At 27.8% G+C, this 15,320-nt stretch overlaps 1 long non-coding RNA gene across 1 annotated transcript; it reads left to right on the forward strand.

Moving 5' to 3' along the window:
- Positions 1-1,190: 1,190 nt before the first annotated feature.
- On the forward strand, positions 1,191-11,870 carry LOC126552531 (uncharacterized). Its single transcript, XR_007606086.1, has 2 exons — positions 1,191-1,387; positions 7,544-11,870. It is a non-coding gene; the product is annotated as an uncharacterized LOC126552531 (long non-coding RNA).
- The last annotated feature ends 3,450 nt before the right edge of the window (positions 11,871-15,320 follow it).

Below are 15,320 nucleotides of genomic sequence, written 5' to 3' on the forward strand. Positions count from 1 at the left end.
GTTTGTTTCTTTCTATAAGACCCTATATTATTCTACAATATTTACCATTGACTGTCGGGTGCATAATACGATATTATATTATTTCGTGTTTACTAAAAAATAGATAACCTTAAACAATGGCTGTCAACAACGAATTTAATAATAATGTTTATTGTAGAACAGCTGCAATAAGAGGTAAGTAATAGATATCTTGTGTTATTTCTAAGTTTGTATTTCTTGTTTATTGGATATAAAGCACTGATAGTTTACGCGTGACGTACGTACGTTGTTCAATTAAATTTTTTAATACTATGTATGCAATTATAATTTATTAAAATATAGCGATCAATCCATTGTGCATTGATAATATAATAAATTATTCAAATTATTAATAAATAATGATAAATACATATTTAATTAATTAAACTAATTAATATCGGGTCCCGGAAGTTCGTTCAACAAAAAACCATCAGAGCATTTATATATATTTTTAAAATCATTGTATAATAAAAATAATTTAAACAATTTAAATATTAATATTTTAAAACGAAAAGAAATTGTTTTGTTTTGTTCATAATAGGTACCTATTTAAAATTTTAACTCAAAACTTCGCTTTATAATATTGTTACACTAAAACTTCTCGAAAAGCTTAGATTATTAGATAAACCAATTAAAAAGTTTCAAATGTTTGAACTTTAATAGTTTTTAGCTAGTTATTGATGTCTTGTTGTATATACCTACACCTTTGAATACCTACATATGTTGTAGTTTCTGACACCTCCGCATATAAATATAATATATTGAACCAATTTATTGGTCAGGACGTTACAAAATATATAGATAACTTAGCAGTAGGTATGTATGGGCTTTGAGTTGTAATATATGATATGTTTTGCTTAAACATTTAAAACATTATTACTACAGTTATAGTATTGGAAAAACAGAAAGCACGGAATGAGAGTAAAACAATATTTACTTAGTAATAATAATTTAAAATTATTTAATACCAAATTAGAATAATGTAAATTCACTTAATTTTGTGCATTATTTTGTAACACATTATCTACGAATATACGTACGAATAAAAACGCGGAAGCGATAGTTACAAATAAATTATACCTCTATCATATTTCATAAAACAAATTTATAGTTAGGTTCTAAAAATGTTACTTAATTTCATCGAAATAAAAACAAGGTTTAAGATATTTCGATTTAAATTTATATTTATCTTTAGCTTATACTCGAAATAAGTTTATTTCTCGGAGACGAGTGGGGATAATAAAAACGCACATCATAAATACGGCTACTCATACCGAATACATTTAAAATATTATTGCTCATAGAAGTCGTCGTGCAATGTCGGGAACATAAAAAATCGTGATCAGTCACTGCAATGTCGAGTTGTTGGGTAAGTATTACTAAATCTTATTTCTAAAACTAAGCAATTATAATTAATTTTAAAATATTAGGTACCTACTATAAGTAATTTTATCGGTTAATCAAATGAAAAAAGAAAAATTGCATTTAAGGCAAAATTAATTTAATATTAAATAATACAGACAGTACAGTGTAGATACTAATTTGTCATCTAAAACATTAAAAACTGAAATCGTGACGAATTAACATTTAAAAAGGGGGAATAGCAGTACTATAGTAGGAGTACCTATAATTGAGTAAGCCATTGTAATATGTATGTGTTAATTTTGACTTCAATGATAGATATTAATCTATTATATTGCCAATGTACAATTGGAAATTATTGCATACGAAAAACATATTAACGAAAGGTCAGTTAACCTTATTATTATTAGTACTATTTATGATGCATCAATATTGCAATTAAATTAGTTTATTTTACCATAAGTAAAGTAGGTTACACAAATGTTTGCTTTTAACTTTAATAATTGCATTTGAAAGTCCACACGAATAACATTTGTGTACCTACTACTACAAAATACCTAACTAAAATCGTTGTTTCTTGCTTAAATAGATTAATTCAAAATTTAAAAATATTTTTAATTGAGTTATGAGAATATTTTTCTTTCGAAGTCGACACGAAATGTGGGAAAATCAATTTTGTAATGACATCGACGTATATCTTTATCTATCGTCGTAAAAATAATTTTTTTTCAATATGTTTATGAATGATATAGCCGTCAGCCGATATAGGTATACTGCTGAATAAGTAATTTTTACCATTAAGAAAATAGTTTATAGAGTACAAATATTTATAGTATGTTATTTTGCAAACTAGTGGTTACTTCTATCATAATTATTGACTATTGTGAGATTTGAAACGGGAGATTTTACAAAGCGCGTAAATTAATTTTAGCCTGTCGGAAAATAAGTACGATAGCGGCCGACGTCGTCAAGTTAAATCCAATTGTACACAAATACAAACGTATTTTTGAGTATATTATCGTATGAGCAAAAACCGTGAAAATTTATTAATTTTGGTTTACCTACATATAAATAAATATTGGGCGAACACACTGTTTAGTTGTATAAAAACATACACATTACCAATAAACTTTGCAGATCCATTTTTGGGCTACATGGACATAATTAATTTGCATAATATTTGTGTACCTATCAGGCTGTACTTGAATTTTGAATCGATGATTGCAAAAACGTTACGAGTCCGGAGTGGCTATATTTTATGAAATTCAGATATTAGTAAAAACGTATACTAGACTATGCGTTGAAAGTAAAATTGTCTTTAGTATAATTAGTTTAAATATGATAAATATATTTTCATAAATATTTATTTCTAAATTCATTTTTTTTTTCAAAATTATTTATATTACACTGTTTTTATCAATTATCCAAAAGTTTTAAGTAGTTTTGACTCATGCTGTTTTGGCAAACATTGATTCATTTTAAATACCTATATCATTTATGTGTATATAGTAGATAAACTTCGTTGTTATAATTCCTAATATTTATGTGAAATCATTTTCAAACATTAGATGAAATTAAAAATAAACTGTTTCTTATAAAATTATATTAGTTATTATAGTGTTTTGAATTATACTTTAAAAGTTTAAAATATATAAAATATACCTCTATACGACTTAAATATTTTTAAATTTCAATTTATAAATACAGTGTATTTTATATTGTATAAATCATATCATATACTGCCTTTAAGTATGCCAATGGATGTGTTAAATTTTAAATCAATGATAAATTATTAAATAGGTAAGACGATTATGAGCGGAGACGGTCAGCATATTATCACATTAATATAATATTATTATAAATCATAGTAGGTAGGTACTTAGTTTTACAACCTAAAGGCTAAATTAATATGGTATTAACTGTTAATAGATAATAGCATAATAATAATCTAAATGTTTTGAGAATATAACTGTGTACATTTTGATATCTTTATAAGTAAAATACAATTTAATTATAACGTTGTTCTTAATATTATGCACATAATTAAAATCGTAATTATTTGTATAAAATTATACATCAAAAATCAAACTAATTTGAATTGTTTGAATTTGAAAAAAACATAAATCTAATAAATTTTTTTATATATTTTATTGATTCTAGTATAAACTACTGATATAAGGAATCATGTATAATTACATTTTAAAGCCTCTTTAGCTATAAAAATTAAAACTATACATTTTTAACTATTAACTGAAACGCCAATTTTTGTTATTTTGATTAATTTTGTCAACATTTGAACTTCCAATATGCTTATAAAAATCTTGATTATGTAGCTTTGCCTAATATTTTTAAATAACAATAATAAAAATGTAAAAAGAACCTTGTATTGGATTTTCAGCTTTTTTTACCAAGCGAAAATGTCTTATTTATATGTATAATAAAAATAACTTTAAAAAAAATGAAAATGTCTGCAAAATGTGTATAAATTTCACAAAAATAGTTGATATATTATTGATATATTAAAAAAATTTATAATATGTGTATAAAAATGTATAAACAATTTATGAACATTTCTAGTATATACTCTATTTGTTTTTGTCAGATTTTGTTAAAAACGCAAAAAAACTAGTTTTGCAGTAAGAATACTAAAAATTATCGGTTTTTCTTATTTTTTTTTTTTATCGATTATTTTTAAAAATGCTAGTCATTTTAATTTTGATCTGTTTAAAATAAAAACTATAGATGCAATTATATACGAAATCAAATTCAAAGTTAAATATTGACGCATTATTTGTCTTCTATATTTTCACATATTATATGTATATATAGTAGAACCTCGATTATTCGTCTCCCGATTAACCGTCTTTCTCGGTTAACCGTTAGGTCACACTTGCACGGATTACTTGTATGTTGTAGCAAAATCTTAATACCTTGTGTATGTAAGTATGCAGTTCTTAACTATATCAATATGTATGTGTGTTAAAAAAAAAATGTTTGTTGCTCGCTTAACCGTCTTTCTCGGTTATCCGTCAAAGCTCTGGTCTCGCGAGATTGGCGGTTAATCGAGGTTCTACAACTGTACATACACACACATACACACACACACAATTATTGTAAAACCTCAAAACATTCATCATTCATCAAACATTCTTTAACTTCGTTTCAAATCTAAAAATTATTCACCAACCAGTTCGTTATCGTCACAAAACATATATATATATATATTATTTCATCAATTATATACGTAGATTTAGCATAATAGTAAACATATACCTATGAATAATTTAGTTCGTTAACGTTGGTGATAATAACTTAGAAGTAATGTGTATAGATGTTTGTTCCGCGAAAATTTTGTAGAAGAGTTCAACATCGTTATTAAAGTTAAAAAACACACTGTTCTGCAAGTTTGAATTCATTTACGATATTGCTATTAACACAAAAAGGCGTATTATCTGTGCTAGTTAGTCACTACACTAATAAGTAATAACAATATTCGACGGTTGATGTATTAACGGTGAAAAATTTCAGTACATGACGTATAAGTGTATACGCGCTTCGCGTAGGACACGAATCGCGCGCAGACTATAGTAGCCTGTACTTTGAATTTTGTTGGGACTTTCGCGAAAATGTGATACGTCGATCGTTCTCTTCGACTGCTAGCGATTTGGTTTGGTACGAAGTTCTTTGCCCCCCCTCCCCAAAAACTTCTGTGATGGATAAAATAAACCGTTATAGATGAATAATAATTATAGGTAGGTGTATAGACGTATAGTGTTTACCGTATGTACGCATAATTGTAACATCGACGATCTCGTGTTTGTAAACAAACGACGGCGACCGCGTTGTCTCGACCGACGGCGGCGTCGTCGACGATGTCCTCCACAACACCCCGCCCACTCGAACGGTGGAAAAAAAGAATGAATAATTAATTTTATTCGTCTCTAATCTACCTAATCGTAAGTCTCGCTCAGGGTACCTAAATGCAGTTTTTGTGTCGGATGGCACGCGGTGACGACTCGCCTTTGCGAGTGTGTGACATTTGCGAGTCTAGTAGTCTCTGACGTACTACCGCCAATCCCCAAAATTTGATGATCACGCAAAAAAATGTTTTTTTCACATCATCGCTCATTAATGTAAACGTAATATTATATAATTATGTGTGTGTGTGTGTGTGTGTGTGTGTGTGTATGCATTATGTACACACGCAAGAAGCGTCTTTATTAATATTATTCCGTATGTAAGTTAAATGTTCTGTTTAGTATGATCTGCTTTAATTGTTATTTTTTTTTGTTTAAAAACAGAGAAAATAAAACACTTTCGAACTAATTACTTTATATATTTTAAATTTAATAAAAGAAAAATTATAATTCCAATACAATTAAAATAATGTTCTGAAAAAATTCCTACGACATTAACTTTGTTTTAGGTACGTTGGATTGTTGGATTAAAGGCTTATTTAGCAATTTTTTTTTTAGCAGACCGACGATGGTACACATATAAACAATGTTGTTAACACTATACACTATAATTCAATTAAAACCTTAGTTCTTAACAGTCAATAATATAGTACTTATAACAACGATTTTTAGGACCAGTTATTGAGTATACTATACTATATAATATAGCGTTAAACATCACTGATCATAGTAATAATACTGAAATAGGGATTAAAACCCAAACAATTAAAACCATACTATGCTAAAAAAAAGCTGTACACGAGAAAGAAAATAACTATATAACTAAGGTATACGATTTATACTTTATAGTGTATAATATATTTATTTAATATATATATAAGTAGTATCTATATACGTATACCGGTCCTGGCACAATGCCTATCTTAAAGATTCAAAAAAATAAAATAAAACTATGTAATAAATCATGGTTTAGACTCTATCCTTTAGAGCATTGTAACTAATGAATATAATATTAGGATATAAAAATAAAAGAAAAACTTTTAAATTTAATTCAAAATTCAAAATTATTCAAGCAATAAAGTGGTAGTTGATTCACCAATTACTAAGTACATCGTTTGGAGTATAAAATTTATTTTCTCTGCATAAATAATGCATTTAATATCAATATGAGATAGTTTGATTTTAAATTTTAAATTTTTTTATTCAAATAGATAATAATATGTTTTAATTAATTTACAAAATTTAAAAACTTTACTTTTTTGTTTAATTATTAAATTTATTGATATTATTATAATTAATTTTAGATAAAAAATATTGTTTTAAATTGTGTTTAAATAATTTATAGATCAATTTTTTCATTATGAACTAGGTTATAATAGAGGAATTATGTATTAAATGTTCAAATCTTTATTAAAAAAAAAAAAGCATAATGAAATGTTTTTAAGTATACTTAACAACAAATTAGTTTGCGAAATTTTCATGATTTTGACAAATGTTGTCAACAGATTTTGAACCTAATACTTAAAAAAAATACGCCTATGTCTTTTCAATACTTTTAATATGAGTATTTGACTTTTTTGACTAGATGAATTTTCTATCAATATTTATTGAAAAAAAAAAAAAATGAAAAATTTTAAAATAAAAATCTCAAGAAACAGCTTAGAAGAGCCAAAATATTTTTAAAATTATACCATATTTATATAATACTATGGGTAATATGAACATTTGGTCAATATTTCAAGTAGTTACGGTTATTTGTTTTTGAATTATAACGAATATAAAATGCTGTAAAGTAGACATCAAGTTAGATAGTAATTGGCGAGGTATCAATGATAAATGAATAGATCAATGTAATGAAAGTGTTAATTTTTAAATAATTGATAAATAATTGCATACAAAAAATGATTCTAAGTTACCATAGGTATTATCATATAAATATAATATTGCTATTAATGATTAATGTTCTTCATTTTACTATTAGAGTGATTCGGCATAAACTATAAATTGACAGTAATATTAAAAAAGATAATAATTATAAATTAACTTAAATATTTTGAAAGTATCATTGTTTAAATAAATAAAATATAACCATGTACGTAAAAGTTTTAAATCTCTGAAAAATTATGTTTGAGTTATAATATTGTACAGCTAAAATAAATATTCTTCGTTTAAATATTGAACTTTGATCTAATATGAGTATAAAATGTGCATAAAAGTAAATTGTAAATGTTTGTATATTTTTTTAGATTTTTTGGATCTAGTATGAACTATACCTATGAAGACTAGTTCTGATGAACTATTTATGCTTCATGATCGCAGCCAATGTGCAGACCAACAAAGAGCTGCGTCGTGCAGCAATTGGGAATTAACTACCAAGCTGAAGCTGTTTATTTTCATCGATAAGATTCTTCGAAATATGGCAGAGGGGAATTGTAGGCCTACCTTTTCATCAGCATGACTCCTTTACTTTTGTATAACGCAAATAGATGGTATCGACTAGTTATCCATCTATCACTACTCAAGAGAACTAAATTGACCAGATCGTCTATCATCAGGTTTGCATGAGCAATTCCAACGATCGTGAAATCCATGTGGTGAACGCTGATTATAAAAAAAGGTCATCGTAGACTACATTCCAGAAAGTTTAGAAGAGGATATCTAAGATATACTATAAGCGAGTGGTGTCGATATCACTCATGAGTTTTTCCACATCCAAAGGGTAGAGGTGAAGATCTTAATGAGTAAATTGTGGTGAGGGATATTTTACTGAGTTCCTCGTCCAACACTGATGTTTTAAGGCATTCCACAGTTACTAACACACATTGATTCTTGTGGCGAATGGTGTTCACCATTACTCTGGTAGAAATGCCTATAACGGAACAAACAGCGAATTATGTGAAAATACCTTTTCTAACCGAGCTGATTAGTGGTTCTTCAGTGGTGTCCATTAGCGTCAAAACGAACCTTGAACCTCTGGACAAGAAACCTCTCCAATAGCTTTCTCGAGAATCAAGCGGGAGTCCATAGACTTCATCTTGTGAAGAAGGTTCAGTTTGGCCCTTCCCTAGCAGTAGCAGTAGCAGAGTTGAAACAAGTGTCAAACACCCGAAAAACGATCCACTGGTGAACCTGGACGACTCTTAAAAACTTTATTTAGAATGCCAAAAGGGCCACTGGTTTTTCCGGTCAGGAATCGCTTTGAAGACTTCCTTATTTCATGGATAGTGAATTCCGGGATGGACTTTGTAAACGGCAGTCCTGGTCGTTGCTCCTGGATTCAAGTCGTCGAAGATGTTGTAGTCAACCAGGAAGCGTGCATCATCCTATTTTTTAGATGGGGTCACAGCTATCCATGGTGGATAGCTATGAAACCTTACTTTCTTTGAACGTAGTCCTAAGACTTTACAATCATTATTGACCTAAATATACAATTCTTTTCATACTCATTTTATTTCTTCACATTGATTCTCATCGGTGCTTTTGTAGCCGTAGAATAATCTGTGTACTTAAGTCAACTAAGATAAATGGAATGCTTAGTAATTTTAATCGTTTTTTAAATCCTAAGGTCATGTCCCAAGTTGTGGTCGAAATTATTACGTCTTGGGGTCTCAGCTTTCCGTGATATTATCAACGATAGAAAGTTACGCAGAGGCTTTTAACTAAACAACTTTATTTAATGAAAAAATAGATTTACTGGTTTAACTATTGTGCATTAAATATCGAAATTGATATACAAACACAAGCGAGTATTAACGTTAGACTAAATAACGCTTTCCGTGTTTAAGCTTCTGGAACACATAGTAATCGGTCTTTTTTGGTCATAATATCCCGTTCATAGTTCGATATATGAAGGTCAAGTAAGTGTAATCACTAGTCACCCAAGATTTCATCTAACATGTTATAGTCAACCAATGTATCTACACTCTCGTGCCACAGAGTAACTGTCACCGCTTCTATTCATTTGTTGGCGCTGAAGTAAGAAAACTCTCTCCCGGTAAAACTCTCTCAGTATCTTGGCTATTCAATATATCAGAGCGTTTAATTCCACTGGAATGATGAACTGAGTTTAACGCGCGGGCCATGTATCATATAGTTGCCTGAAGTTAGGTTTGTGGTAAATATCCGTTCGTGTACATCCATTCGTCAATGTCTCGTGATTCGGTCAAACCGTAGATAAACATCGACGTTATTTTAGTTCAATACTGGTTTAAAACCGTTTAAATAACACCGAAAAGAGCATTTATTATAAATACACGTACCTACTAAAGTGTCGTCGGTTGTATCATCGGATTGTCGTGCGTACTTATTGACAACAAACATATATGACTCACTGTTCATTGAGTAAGTGTTCTCCTTATTCAGTGAGTGAGTAGTTAGCTCCTAAAAGGGTACCTTACAATATTTTTGACAACCATCCCGTTCATCTAAATTTTAAATATTTGTACCTAACTACTAAATTACTTGTTCGGAATTTGAGTTAATATATCGAAGAAAAAACTAATTAAATCAATTTATAATTCCAATGGACTGGAACGCTGTGGTGTATTGAAACGCCAATATACTGGGCGACTTGTACCGGAAGTGACTTTTCGTACTTCAGCACCAACAAATGGAAAGAAGCAGTGACGGAGCTCTGTGGCACTGAATATGTGAAACCATGGCTCGACTGTGACATGCTCGACGAAATTTAGGGTGATAAATGATTACTTTTACTCGACCATCATAATATTTGGCCACTATATCCAAAAGAACTATGTGTCCATGATGCTTAAACACGGACGCCTTATTCTGTCCAATGCTAATAGCTTTCCGAATATCGTATATCAAGTAAACGATTTATCACACAATAGTTGACATTTTTTTATCAGTACATACATTTATATTTTCACCGGGGAAAGTCATTTTGTTGGTTGCCTCGATGAAACTTTTCGTCATTGTCAATATCATTGATGGCCGAGACCGCCGTATGTCGTGAAAATCTCGACCTCCATTTAGGATATGACCTTGGGTTTTAAAAACCGATTAAAATTCCGAAGCATTCCATTGGTTTAGTACATAACACAGATACTGTACTTAACGGCTGTAAAATCGTCGAGATTCGAGATCAAATTAGGATTGATTAAAATAATAATTGTTAACACTTGGGTATTTAGAATATTTAGATACAATAATAGCAACATTCTAGCTGTTTTCGTAGAATTGCATATTGCTGGTTTCTAAACCAGAAATGCTAACGTGATAGATAAACTATTCGCGGTCACCGAATCTTCGGGTGACTATTAAATCCGTACAAGGACGTTAACCCGTTATATCTATGGGACGTCGAGAGTCGGTTACATATCTAAAATAATTTTCGTATTATCTAACCTTCACACACTACGAGCTATCTCATTCATATGCCGTTGCTACATTTTAAAGACAGGCCAACAACCAACGTCTCGACGTTACATTCTGGTAATTTTGTGGCTTTAATTTTTCTGGTTGTAGCTAAAATATACTCTATCAAAAATAACCAATTTTTTTTTCGTGTATAATATATATAATAGACTAATGGTCTAACCTAACCTGGCCTCAAGCCAATTTTTTTGCAGTCTAACTATATAAACCGTCGTATTTCAGTAGATACAGGGCCGGTCGCGGTGCAAGCAAATTTTTATATGTAGGCAAAAATCAAAATTGCCGCCTCTTGTTTTATTATTTTTTCTTATATGCCGCCTCTATACAGGGTGATTTTTTTATCGTTGAACACTTTGCATACAAAGTGTATACAAAGTGTTCAACGATAAAAAAATCACCTAGTATATAAATATAAATTTTTCCGTCGTAGGCTTGTGCCTACGTTGCCTACGCCTATAACCGGCCCTGAGTAGATACCTGCTTGTAATGTATACTCCTCACGTCCCCCACAGTGTAAACCTACGGGTAGGTATATTCACATATTATATATATTTTTTCAATATATAATATTATTTATTCATATCCAAACACAGATCCACTTAACCCTGTCAATATAATCATTTTATTGATCTTTTATTGTTCATAAAATGTTAATAAGAAGTGCAAGGTAACTCGTAATTGGGAACCCTTCAACCATAATAACTACGTTCAAAAAATAAAAACAATGTATTATTTTATCAACACAAATCTCTTTAATCATTGTATAGTTTCTTATACATTAATATTATTTTTTGTATACTAATTTTATAAGTAACCTTTGTTTGCCACGTCAATAAATTTAATTTATTATACATATAATATATTATATCCATGTATTTATCAGATACTACCAACAAAAAATGTAATTTTATTATTATTTAAATATCATATTGTATCAATTGTAATTTTATACCTAAAAAATTATTAAAACCCTTCCATTTTAATGTTTTGATAACAATATCTATTATTTAATGAAATATTTAACATACATCAAATCAGGCTGAAATGTCGCATATTATATATTTATTAACTGTAAATCGTTCATAGAAATCTTATTATTATTTGTATATGTACCTGTTGGGCCAGAAAGGCTATATCATTATATTATAGGTACCTACCTATGATCTTACTACCTAATCTTGTATTCTTATTTATGTTTATTGATTGTTACCAGCTATATACCAACATTACCATTATTTGAGTTATCATTTTATTTTAGTACATAGCTCCGTCTTATTAATTTTGGTGACGATATTTGACAATATTAGAAGACAATAAAATAAACACTTAAGCAACTAAAACAACACAATAAATTGCAAAAAACAATATAAAATATTATTATGAGAATTTATTACCAATTGTGTTACAGTTATATTATACCTATAATATGAACTTACCTATAAATATATAAATAATAAGTGGTAGTTTACTTTAAATAAACATTTAAGATAAGTATATAAATGAAATAAAACGATTTTTCTGATTATTGTAAGTCAATCGAGGTGACTTGGAAGTTTGAACTACGAGGTGAAATGAAACGATTTGGTTTTTCTTTAACATATCAGTTTATCTCGGAGAGAAAATGATGTATTATAATTAAAATTAAATTTACAATTTTTGTGATAATAAATATTATTATTAACCAAGTGATTGGTCTTATTATTACTTTCGAGAAAAATAACTAAACATTTCGTATGATAACAGCGATTTTATTATTGCTCTCAAAAGTGCTTCAGATCTTGATGATTGAAGTTAAGTTAAAAAGTTTATACATTTTGTATGCTTTAAAGAACACTTCAAAAGTAGCATTTTGTAGTTATAAATCTTAAAATATATTTTTCCAATTTTATAGCTTAAGTTTTAATTTACAAAAAAAAAAAAATTGAGGATGACTTGTAACACCAAAAAAACACTATCAAAGGAGCAAATAATTAAAAAAAAAAGCCCAAAGAAGAAACAATTTGAAATTTCAATAGTACCTACCTATTGTTATTAAGTGATATTTTTCTATTAAAAAAGTTTTTTTATTTTGTTTTTGTCATGTTTCTTATTAATATTATTTTTATTATTTTAAGATTAAGCGTGTATACAGTTAAAAAAAGCTTAAATCGACCTGTTTTTTAAAATATTAAATTTACACGTACTTATATTAATTAAAAAAATATATATATTTTGTCACAAGTCAACCCTAACGTGCTTGAATTGAATTTCACATTAAATTTTCATAGCTTACAAGTCACCCAAAAATTGAGGTGACTTGTAACACGTACTTTTTATTTATTTTTTTAAGTCCAATTTTGGTTAAAAAAACTAAATGAAAGGTCTTATCCTCTTCATGAAACATATGCACATTGCACACACTTATGTATTTTTCGTAGCCCATTGCGATTTTTTTTCAGCTCGGAATACCTAGAAACAGGGGCGTCATTTGCGGTACGCAGGGTATACATTTGCGTACCTAAAATTCTAAATTGTAATTTTTGGCCCGCAAGGGATATGCACATGGCCCGCTCGGCCACATCACAAAAAAAAATAAAAATTATATTTATATTAAAATAATAAATTAATATGTAAGTATTATGATAGTTGATAATTATTGATTGATTGATCACACCTTTATAAACACAAAAAAACCGTTGTATGGTTACCTATTACTAGTAACCACAAATTTTACTGATTTATTCTGTGCATATTAAATTATTTTATTGTATTGCTTTATAATGTTAATTGTTTTTATTTAATTTGAATGTTGAAGTTTCAATTTGTATTAAATTTAGATATTTATAGCTTTTGCACTGCTTACTGCTTGTATTATGTAATTTTACTTTATTTTAATTGTGTTAATAATTATACTATAATATTAATACATAATGTCAAATATGTTAAGAAAAAAATAAATAGTGGCCTGCTCAATATTTATGCGTACCAAAAGAAAAAAATTTAAATGATGCCCCTACCTAGAAATATGTCAAAATCGTTTCAAATCACTTCGATTGTACTTATTAGTATTACCAATTGGCTATAATTGATTATAGAGTACGGTTTTTGTAGCAATAAAAAACTAAAGAAAGGCGCTTAAAATAGAGAAATAAACCTTTAGAAATCTTCAAAAGACCTTTTAAAAAGAGTATTACATTTAAACTATTAGTTTATTAAATTATTTAATAAAAAGTACTATAGTAAAATATATTTCTATTCACAAGCCTTGTAGCCTAGGTACTGTTTTTCTTCTTCCACAGTTAATCTGTAAATTAAATTTATTAAAATAAATTGAATTATAATTACAAGTAATTTTAAGTACTTAACTGTATAGTACCTATATGATTGAAGTGACGGTGTTGCATTGAATAATAATTTTTTTTTTTAAGTTTTTATATAATAATCTTCTTCAACAATTTTACAATATATGTTTATATTTAGAAAAGCTACGTTCGACGTATTAATTTTAAATCGATAAACTTAATCAAACATAACGAGATAAAACTTATTGGGCCATGTCCATTAAACATAGGTCGCAATTTTATAGAATAAAACATTAAAACATATAATATAGGTAATATAAAAATAAATATTAATCTTTCAAACACGTTTAGTTCGAACATATTTTGAAAAAATGTTACAAAATGTCACAAAAAGCATTGAAGTATAAAAAAAGAAGTAAAAAAAACAACAAAACCAAAATAAATTGCTTTTAATTTAGAAAGTTCTAAGTAGTATAAACTATAAATAAAATTTATACCTTCATTTTAAAGCAAAAAAAAAAAAAAACAAATGCCTTTAAAATTTGAACTTAAGGAATTACTAATGTGAATTATAAATTCTGTAAAACTTAATCGGTAGAGTATGAGACTATTTCAGAGTATAGTATATATTACAATTTCAGTCGTGATAAAATTTTGTAAAACAAAATCTTCTTTTGGTTTAATTAAAAAAACAATAAGTTATGATCTTTGAAACTTATAATGCACTCTAAATTTAATTTTTATGTTATCATTTTTACAGATTGGTATTATTATTATTTTTTTAATAAACACCTTTAGAATAATATTATCTTTTGCAAACGAAAAATATTGAATAACATGATTGGCAGAAAAAATGTATAATAAAACACTAACCACTAACACTACTACAGGATAAATACTATAGATAACGTAAGTATGATTTTATCAAGTTTAAACAAATTTTACAAAATATTTGAAATAATGGTTAATGATTTAAACAGAAAAATTGGTAGTAACTTGTGGAGGGTTTGATTCTTATACTGCTGTGAATAAAAAATTGTTAGTTTAAACCAATTTAAAATTTATAGTTTTGTTTAAGTATCTAACAAATATGCATTTTTACTAGAAAATATAAACCTCACATTTTTCATAGTAACATTTTTCCCAAATCATAAAAGTTCGATTCATCTTATCCTATCTTCTTTTTACTCTGAAAATTATAAGTAGAGTAATATTCATCTGATACGTAAAAATATAACAAATAATAAAAATAGAAGTATGAAAGTATGACCAGTCACCAGGCAAAATAAATTATGTTTGATTTTATACTTTTAGAATGATTTTTAATTAAATTTTAAAATCATAT

This window comes from Aphis gossypii, chromosome X (assembly GCF_020184175.1).
Source record: "Aphis gossypii isolate Hap1 chromosome X, ASM2018417v2, whole genome shotgun sequence".
Lineage (NCBI taxonomy): Eukaryota > Metazoa > Arthropoda > Insecta > Hemiptera > Aphididae > Aphis > Aphis gossypii.